Raw genomic sequence first — 10,000 nt, forward strand, 5'->3', positions numbered from 1 at the left:
ACTTTGCTGGGCATGACTGTGTGACCTCTTGGGCCTGGAAGTCAGGTTGTAGTATTATTAAAAAAAAAAGGGTCAAACTGCATGGTCCGCCCAGGCCCAGAGCTACTTTGCTGGGTATGATTCTGTGACCTCTTGGGTCTGGAAATGTGGTACTTTGAATGATTAAAAGAGTGAAACGGTCTGAAGTGTGCGCAGGTGTAAAGCAACCTTGCTAGGCATGAAGGTGTGACCTCCAGGGCCTGGAAGTCTGGTGGTAGTAGTAGTATGATTTAAAGGCACAAAGTGATTGAAGTGTGCCCAGGCCCAGATCTACTTTGCTGGGCATGACTGTGTTTGACCTCTTGGGCCTGGAAGTCTGGTAGTAGTAGTAGTAGTAGTAGTAGTAGTAGTAGTAGTATGATTTAAAGGTACAAAGTGAATGAAGTGTGCCCAGGCCCAGAGCTACTTTGCTGGGCATGACTGTGTTTGACCTCTTGGGCCTGGAAGTCTATTTCTAGGCTTATATAAAGGGTCAAACTTCTTGAAGTGTGCCCAGGCCCAGAGCTACTTTGCTGTGTATGACTGTGTGACCTCTTGGCCCTGGAATTCTGGTGGTAGTAGTAGTATGATTTAAAGGCACAAAGTGAATGAAGTGTGCCCAGGCCCAGAGCTACTTTGCTGGGCATGACTGTGTTTGACCTCTTGGGCCTGGAAGTCTGGTAGTAGTAGTAGTAGTAGTAGTAGTAGTAGTAGTAGTAGTATGATTTAAAGGTACAAAGTGAATGAAGTGTGCCCAGGCCCAGAGCTACTTTGCTGGGCATGACTGTGTTTGACCTCTTGGGCCTGGAAGTCTATTTCTAGGCTTATATAAAGGGTCAAACTTCTTGAAGTGTGCCCAGGCCCAGAGCTACTTTGCTGGGCATGACTGTGTTTGACCTCTTGGGTCTGGAAGTCTGGTGGTAGTAGTAGTAGTATGATTTAAAGGCACAAAGTGATTGAAGTGTGCCCAGGCCCAGAGCTACTTTGCTGGGCATGAATGTGTTTGAACTCTTGGGCCTGGAAGTCTGGTAGTAGTAGTATGATTTAAAGGCACAAAGTGATTGAAGTGTGCCCAGGCCCAGAGCTACTTTGCTGGGCATGACTGTGTTTGACCTCTTGGGCCTGGAAGTCTGGTGGTAGTAGTAGTATGATTTAAAGGCACAAAGTGATTGAAGTGTGCCCAGGCCCAGAGCTACTTTGCTGGGCATGAATGTGTTTGAACTCTTGGGCCTGGAAGTCTGGTAGTAGTAGTAGTAGTAGTAGTAGTAGTAGTAGTAGTAGTAGTATGATTTAAAGGTACAAAGTGAATGAAGTGTGCCCAGGCCCAGAGCTACTTTGCTGGGCATGACTGTGTTTGACGTCTTGGGCCTGGAAGTCTGGTAGTAGTAGTATGATTTAAAGGTACAAAGTGAATGAAGTGTGCCCAGGCCCAGAGCTACTTTGCTGGGCATGACTGTGTTTGACCTCTTGGCTCTGGAAGTCTATTTCTAGGCTTATATAAAGGGTCAAACTTCTTGAAGTGTGCCCAGGCCCAGAGCTACTTTGCTGGGCATGACTGTGTTTGACCTCTGGGGCCTGGAAGTCTGGTAGTAGTAGTATGATTTAAAGGCACAAAGTGATTGAAGTGTGCCCAGGCCCAGAGCTACTTTGCTGGGCATGAATGTGTTTGAACTCTTGGGCCTGGAAGTCTGGTAGTAGTAGTATGATTTAAAGGCACAAAGTGAATGAAGTGTGCCCAGGCCCAGAGCTACTTTGCTGGGCATGACTGTGTTTGACCTCTTGGCTCTGGAAGTCTATTTCTAGGCTTATATACAGGGTCAAACATCTTGAAGTGTGCCCAGGCCCAGAGCTACTTTGCTGGGCATGAATGTGTTTGAACTCTTGGGCCTGGAAGTCTGGTAGTAGTAGTATGATTTAAAGGCACAAAGTGATTGAAGTGTGCCCAGGCCCAGAGCTACTTTGCTGGGCATGACTGTGTTTGACCTCTTGGGCCTGGAAGTCTGGTAGTAGTAGTATGATTTAAAGGCACAAAGTGATTGAAGTGTGCCCAGGCCCAGAGCTACTTTGCTGGGCATGAATGTGTTTGACCTCTTGGGCCTGGAAGTCTGGTGGTAGTAGTAGTATGATTTAAAGGCACAAAGTGAATGAAGTGTGCCCAGGCCCAGAGCTACTTTGCTGTGCATGACTGTGTTTGACCTCTTGGCTCTGGAAGTCTATTTCTAGGCTTATATAAAGGGTCAAACTTCTTGAAGTGTGCCCAGGCCCAGAGCTACTTTGCTGGGCATGACTGTGTTTGACCTCTTGGGCCTGGAAGTCTGGTGGTAGTAGTAGTATGATTTAAAGGCACAAAGTGATTGAAGTGTGCCCAGGCCCAGAGCTACTTTGCTGGGCATGAATGTGTTTGAACTCTTGGGCCTGGAAGTCTATTTCTAGGCTTATATAAAGGGTCAAACATCTTGAAGTGTGCCCAGGCCCAGAGCTACTTTGCTGTGCATGACTGTGGTTGACCTCTTGGCCCTGGAAGTCTGGTGGTAGTAGTAGTATGATTTAAAGGCACAAAGTGAATGAAGTGTGCCCAGGCCCAGAGCTACTTTGCTGGGCATGAATGTGTTTGAACTCTTGGGCCTGGAAGTCTGGTAGTAGTAGTATGATTTAAAGGCACAAAGTGATTGAAGTGTGCCCAGGCCCAGAGCTACTTTGCTGGGCATGACTGTGTTTGACCTCTTGGGCCTGGAAGTCTGGTGGTAGTAGTAGTATGATTTAAAGGCACAAAGTGATTGAAGTGTGCCCAGGCCCAGAGCTACTTTGCTGGGCATGAATGTGTTTGAACTCTTGGGCCTGGAAGTCTATTTCTAGGCTTATATAAAGGGTCAAACATCTTGAAGTGTGCCCAGGCCCAGAGCTACTTTGCTGTGCATGACTGTGGTTGACCTCTTGGCCCTGGAAGTCTGGTGGTAGTAGTAGTATGATTTAAAGGCACAAAGTGAATGAAGTGTGCCCAGGCCCAGAGCTACTTTGCTGGGCATGAATGTGTTTGAACTCTTGGGCCTGGAAGTCTGGTAGTAGTAGTATGATTTAAAGGCACAAAGTGATTGAAGTGTGCCCAGGCCCAGAGCTACTTTGCTGGGCATGACTGTGTTTGACCTCTTGGGCCTGGAAGTCTGGTGGTAGTAGTAGTATGATTTAAAGGCACAAAGTGATTGAAGTGTGCCCAGGCCCAGAGCTACTTTGCTGGGCATGAATGTGTTTGAACTCTTGGGCCTGGAAGTCTATTTCTAGGCTTATATAAAGGGTCAAACTTCTTGAAGTGTGCCCAGGCCCAGAGCTACTTTGCTGGGCATGACTGTGTTTGACCTCTTGGGCCTGGAAGTCTGGTAGTAGTAGTAGTAGTAGTAGTAGTAGTAGTAGTAGTAGTAGTAGTAGTAGTATGATTTAAAGGTACAAAGTGAATGAAGTGTGCCCAGGCCCACAGCTACTTTGCTGGGCATGACTGTGTTTGACCTCTTGGGCCTGAAAGTCTATTTCTAGGCTTATATAAAGGGTCAAACTTCTTGAAGTGTGCCCAGGCCCAGATCTACTTTGCTGGGCATGACTGTGTTTGACCTCTTGGGCCTGGAAGTCTGGTAGTAGTAGTAGTAGTAGTAGTAGTAGTAGTAGTATGATTTAAAGGTACAAAGTGAATGAAGTGTGCCCAGGCCCAGAGCTACTTTGCTGGGCATGACTGTGTTTGACCTCTTGGGCCTGGAAGTCTATTTCTAGGCTTATATAAAGGGTCAAACTTCTTGAAGTGTGCCCAGGCCCAGAGCTACTTTGCTGTGTATGACTGTGTGACCTCTTGGCCCTGGAATTCTGGTGGTAGTAGTAGTATGATTTAAAGGCACAAAGTGAATGAAGTGTGCCCAGGCCCAGAGCTACTTTGCTGGGCATGACTGTGTTTGACCTCTTGGGCCTGGAAGTCTGGTAGTAGTAGTAGTAGTAGTAGTAGTAGTAGTAGTAGTAGTAGTAGTATGATTTAAAGGTACAAAGTGAATGAAGTGTGCCCAGGCCCAGAGCTACTTTGCTGGGCATGACTGTGTTTGACCTCTTGGGCCTGGAAGTCTATTTCTAGGCTTATATAAAGGGTCAAACATCTTGAAGTGTGCCCAGGCCCAGAGCTACTTTGCTGGGCATGAATGTGTTTGAACTCTTGGGCCTGGAAGTCTGGTAGTAGTAGTATGATTTAAAGGCACAAAGTGATTGAAGTGTGCCCAGGCCCAGAGCTACTTTGCTGGGCATGACTGTGTTTGACCTCTTGGGCCTGGAAGTCTGGTGGTAGTAGTAGTATGATTTAAAGGCACAAAGTGATTGAAGTGAGCCCAGGCCCAGAGCTACTTTGCTGGGCATGAATGTGTTTGAACTCTTGGGCCTGGAAGTCTGGTAGTAGTAGTAGTAGTAGTAGTAGTAGTAGTAGTAGTAGTAGTATGATTTAAAGGTACAAAGTGAATGAAGTGTGCCCAGGCCCAGAGCTACTTTGCTGGGCATGACTGTGTTTGACGTCTTGGGCCTGGAAGTCTGGTAGTAGTAGTATGATTTAAAGGTACAAAGTGAATGAAGTGTGCCCAGGCCCAGAGCTACTTTGCTGGGCATGACTGTGTTTGACCTCTTGGCTCTGGAAGTCTATTTCTAGGCTTATATAAAGGGTCAAACTTCTTGAAGTGTGCCCAGGCCCAGAGCTACTTTGCTGGGCATGACTGTGTTTGACCTCTGGGGCCTGGAAGTCTGGTAGTAGTAGTATGATTTAAAGGCACAAAGTGATTGAAGTGTGCCCAGGCCCAGAGCTACTTTGCTGGGCATGAATGTGTTTGAACTCTTGGGCCTGGAAGTCTGGTAGTAGTAGTATGATTTAAAGGCACAAAGTGAATGAAGTGTGCCCAGGCCCAGAGCTACTTTGCTGGGCATGACTGTGTTTGACCTCTTGGCTCTGGAAGTCTATTTCTAGGCTTATATACAGGGTCAAACATCTTGAAGTGTGCCCAGGCCCAGAGCTACTTTGCTGGGCATGAATGTGTTTGAACTCTTGGGCCTGGAAGTCTGGTAGTAGTAGTATGATTTAAAGGCACAAAGTGATTGAAGTGTGCCCAGGCCCAGAGCTACTTTGCTGGGCATGACTGTGTTTGACCTCTTGGGCCTGGAAGTCTGGTAGTAGTAGTATGATTTAAAGGCACAAAGTGATTGAAGTGTGCCCAGGCCCAGAGCTACTTTGCTGGGCATGAATGTGTTTGACCTCTTGGGCCTGGAAGTCTGGTGGTAGTAGTAGTATGATTTAAAGGCACAAAGTGAATGAAGTGTGCCCAGGCCCAGAGCTACTTTGCTGTGCATGACTGTGTTTGACCTCTTGGCTCTGGAAGTCTATTTCTAGGCTTATATAAAGGGTCAAACTTCTTGAAGTGTGCCCAGGCCCAGAGCTACTTTGCTGGGCATGACTGTGTTTGACCTCTGGGGCCTGGAAGTCTGGTAGTAGTAGTATGATTTAAAGGCACAAAGTGATTGAAGTGTGCCCAGGCCCAGAGCTACTTTGCTGGGCATGAATGTGTTTGAACTCTTGGGCCTGGAAGTCTGGTAGTAGTAGTATGATTTAAAGGCACAAAGTGAATGAAGTGTGCCCAGGCCCAGAGCTACTTTGCTGGGCATGACTGTGTTTGACCTCTTGGCTCTGGAAGTCTATTTCTAGGCTTATATACAGGGTCAAACATCTTGAAGTGTGCCCAGGCCCAGAGCTACTTTGCTGGGCATGAATGTGTTTGAACTCTTGGGCCTGGAAGTCTGGTAGTAGTAGTATGATTTAAAGGCACAAAGTGATTGAAGTGTGCCCAGGCCCAGAGCTACTTTGCTGGGCATGACTGTGTTTGACCTCTTGGGCCTGGAAGTCTGGTGGTAGTAGTAGTATGATTTAAAGGCACAAAGTGATTGAAGTGTGCCCAGGCCCAGAGCTACTTTGCTGGGCATGAATGTGTTTGAACTCTTGGGCCTGGAAGTCTATTTCTAGGCTTATATAAAGGGTCAAACATCTTGAAGTGTGCCCAGGCCCAGAGCTACTTTGCTGTGCATGACTGTGGTTGACCTCTTGGCCCTGGAAGTCTGGTGGTAGTAGTAGTATGATTTAAAGGCACAAAGTGAATGAAGTGTGCCCAGGCCCAGAGCTACTTTGCTGGGCATGAATGTGTTTGAACTCTTGGGCCTGGAAGTCTGGTAGTAGTAGTATGATTTAAAGGCACAAAGTGATTGAAGTGTGCCCAGGCCCAGAGCTACTTTGCTGGGCATGACTGTGTTTGACCTCTTGGGCCTGGAAGTCTGGTGGTAGTAGTAGTATGATTTAAAGGCACAAAGTGATTGAAGTGTGCCCAGGCCCAGAGCTACTTTGCTGGGCATGAATGTGTTTGAACTCTTGGGCCTGGAAGTCTGGTGGTAGTAGTAGTATGATTTAAAGGCACAAAGTGATTGAAGTGTGCCCAGGCCCAGAGCTACTTTGCTGGGCATGAATGTGTTTGAACTCTTGGGCCTGGAAGTCTATTTCTAGGCTTATATAAAGGGTCAAACATCTTGAAGTGTGCCCAGGCCCAGAGCTACTTTGCTGTGCATGACTGTGGTTGACCTCTTGGCCCTGGAAGTCTGGTGGTAGTAGTAGTATGATTTAAAGGCACAAAGTGAATGAAGTGTGCCCAGGCCCAGAGCTACTTTGCTGGGCATGAATGTGTTTGAACTCTTGGGCCTGGAAGTCTGGTAGTAGTAGTAGTAGTAGTAGTAGTAGTAGTAGTAGTAGTATGATTTAAAGGCACAAAGTGCTTGAAGTGTGCCCAGGCCCAGAGCTACTTTGCTGTGCATGACTGTGTTTGACCTCTTGGCTCTGGAAGTCTATTTCTAGGCTTATATAAAGGGTCAAACTTCTTGAAGTGTGCCCAGGCCCAGAGCTACTTTGCTGTGTATGACTGTGTGACCTCTTGGCCCTGGAATTCTGGTGGTAGTAGTAGTATGATTTAAAGGCACAAAGTGAATGAAGTGTGCCCAGGCCCAGAGCTACTTTGCTGGGCATGACTGTGTTTGACCTCTTGGGCCTGGAAGTCTGGTAGTAGTAGTATGATTTAAAGGCACAAAGTGATTGAAGTGTGCCCAGGCCCAGAGCTACTTTGCTGGGCATGAATGTGTTTGAACTCTTGGGCCTGGAAGTCTATTTCTAGGCTTATATAAAGGGACAAACTTCTTGAAGTGTGCCCAGGCCCAGAGCTACTTTGCTGTGTATGACTGTGTGACCTCTTGGCCCTGGAATTCTGGTGGTAGTAGTAGTAGTAGTAGTATGATTTAAAGGTACAAAGTGAATGAAGTGTGCCCAGGCCCAGAGCCAGGCCTGGGCAGCAGGGGGCGCTCCTGGCCATGCCCAGCGAGTTTCGTGCGAATCGGACCTGGTCCGGAAGAGATACGAAGGGAAAACTCATTACTCGTCGGGGTGGCACATCCAGGCTCTCGACCCTCCCAAAGCGTCCGACCAGGGTGCACCCTGCCGGGCATGGTTAGCCGCCAGCCCCCTTCCTGGAGGTCTGGTTGGCACGGGGTTTTGATTTTTCGGTTTCATATCTCTGGGCTCCTTGGGAGCAGAAAGTCGGTTGAGGGCCCTTTGGAAAGAGCCGGGGCTGCCGTTTAACGCTGTCCAAGCGGCAGGCGAAGCGCACCCACCGTTTTTACGCTATGATTTTTTAAAACCGCCGGGGCGGCAAACACAGGGCCGGTCGGGTTTGAAGACGAATATCTCTTCGGCCCTTGGGAGGAGAGAAGCAGCGCGGGTCACCTTTGAACGCGCTCGCTGCCAGGAACGTCTGGCGTAAAAGTTTCGTGGGAATCGGACGTTCCTAGGCTGAGAAGCGAGCGCCCGCCCTCGGGCGGTCGGGGGCCCCTTTCTCATTCCCCGTCTGGGCTAAAAATACGAGGTCGGACCCGATGGACTCGGGAGACTGGAGAGTACCAGGGAGACCCTGGAAGCAGGCGACCCGACCCACGCTTCGCTGTCTCCTCGGCCCTCGGGAGTAGAAGCGCGGGGACGGTGGCGTGGGCAGCAGGGGGCGCTCCTGGCCATGCCCAGCGAGTTTCGTGCGAATCGGACCTGGTCCGGAAGAGATACGAAGGGAAAACTCATTACTCGTCGGGGTGGCACATCCAGGCTCTCGACCCTCCCAAAGTGTCCGACCAGGGTGCACCCTGCCGGGCTAAGAGAACAGCCAGGTGAACCCTGGAGGTTCCGAACTCCAGACCCCTGGACCCGACGGCTCAGTCCGCCTCAGGTGCACTACAGAGGTCCTCGGGCTGTCCCTGAGTGCATTAAAACGGAAATCAGAATTACTCCCCCGGGTGGCACTTCCAGGCTCTCGACCCTCCCAAAGTGTCCGACCAGGGTGCACCCTGCTGGGCATGGTTAGCCGCCAGCCCCCTTCCTGGAGGTCTGGTTGGCACGGGGTTTTGCAAATAGGTCCCGTCGGGTATATGGGAGAGCAAAGAGAATCAATGGGGTCCAAGCACTAAATTCATCCAGTGGCGTTCTCTGGAAGCCCAAGGGGAGTCCGAGGGGTGTTCGGCCGGCAAGGGGAGCTCTCCCTCGGACACATGATCAAACGCCTGTCCCCTACCGGAAAGTGGTGTGCTCTGGATGCCCCCCCCCCCCCCATCCCCCGAGGGGGGTGCTTATCCCGCGAGGGGAGCCCTCCTCGGGTTAAGTGAACCATCATGCCGATTCCCCTATGGAAGTGGGCACATCCAGGCACACAGTCTGCTTTGCTCTCCCCGACCCGAGTGCGTCTGTTGGGCTGAGTGTACGCCCAGGCAACTGGATCCAATGGCTCAGTCCGCCGCAGCGTGCTTCGACGATGGGTCGTACAGCCATGCCACCAGGGTGGGCGTGTTTGTAAATGTACCAGTGGATTCTCGTCGGCCTGCCACATCCATGGTATCGACCCACCAGGCCTGTCCGACCAGGGGTTGACCCTGGACGGGCACGGTCTGTGGTTTGGCCCTTGTCCTAGATGAAATCGGGCACGGGGTTTTCTGGCCAGGTACCATCGGGTTACTGGGAGAGCGGCTTCGGTCTCCAGGTGAGACCAATGGTGAAGCAGCACGAGGCAATGGAGAGCATGCAAAGCGATGGGGAAGCCATGCACGGCAATGGCCACGAAAAAAAAAAAAAAATCACCACGGAAGGAACGTGAAGAACAAGGAGGAGTGTAGTGACACTGCCCAAAGCTGCCCGGTGTTGCAGGGGTCTATTGGTGTGTTGCTTCCTTGTTTGGTAGAGTGGAGTACCAGACCCGCCAGGGGTAGGCAAACCATTCCCCCTACGGTAAGTGAGGAGCCAGCCATTTGACGAGCGGGTGTCCACGTGTACGGGTGCGAGCGCTATCCCCCCACACGGGGTTAGGCCACGGCCTTAGGTGGACGTCTGCCGACCAGCCCCGGCTGATCCAGAACTTCTGATGTGGAGAGCGGTTTTGACAGATCCTCCCTGGTTCTAGCGGGTCAAGCCTCTGATGGGGGGTGGGGGTTATTTGTAACCCATCCCAGAACTCTCTGGGGGAGACTCAGACGGCCAGTCTGTCTACTCAGTTGTCCTATACTGGTGTCTGTGGTTTGGGAGGAAGGGAGTGCCCTGCTTTGTTGGCCTCCTCTTCAAACCTACCTGGGCCCACGAATCACTCTTCTTGGTTACATCACGAAACGTAGGTTGAGCGAGGCTAGGGGGGAGGGAATTCGACGAGGTCTTTCCCTTGTCCCCCCACCAGCGGCCCACGAAAATCAAAACGGCGTGAAGAGAGGGAACGCCGAAAGCACCTGGAGTCGGCCGTCCGCACCTCCGGAGGAGGTGGACGGGGTACGGTGCGGGCATGACCGGATGGGACAGCTTTGCATCAAGGTGAGAGGTCGGCGTCCGAAGGCCAGAGGGCGGTGCGCGAGCACGTTTACACTG

Source organism: Electrophorus electricus, unplaced genomic scaffold (genome assembly GCF_041902795.1).
Source record: "Electrophorus electricus isolate QZ-2024a unplaced genomic scaffold, ASM4190279v1 Scaffold135, whole genome shotgun sequence".
Classification (NCBI taxonomy): Eukaryota; Metazoa; Chordata; class Actinopteri; order Gymnotiformes; family Gymnotidae; genus Electrophorus; species Electrophorus electricus.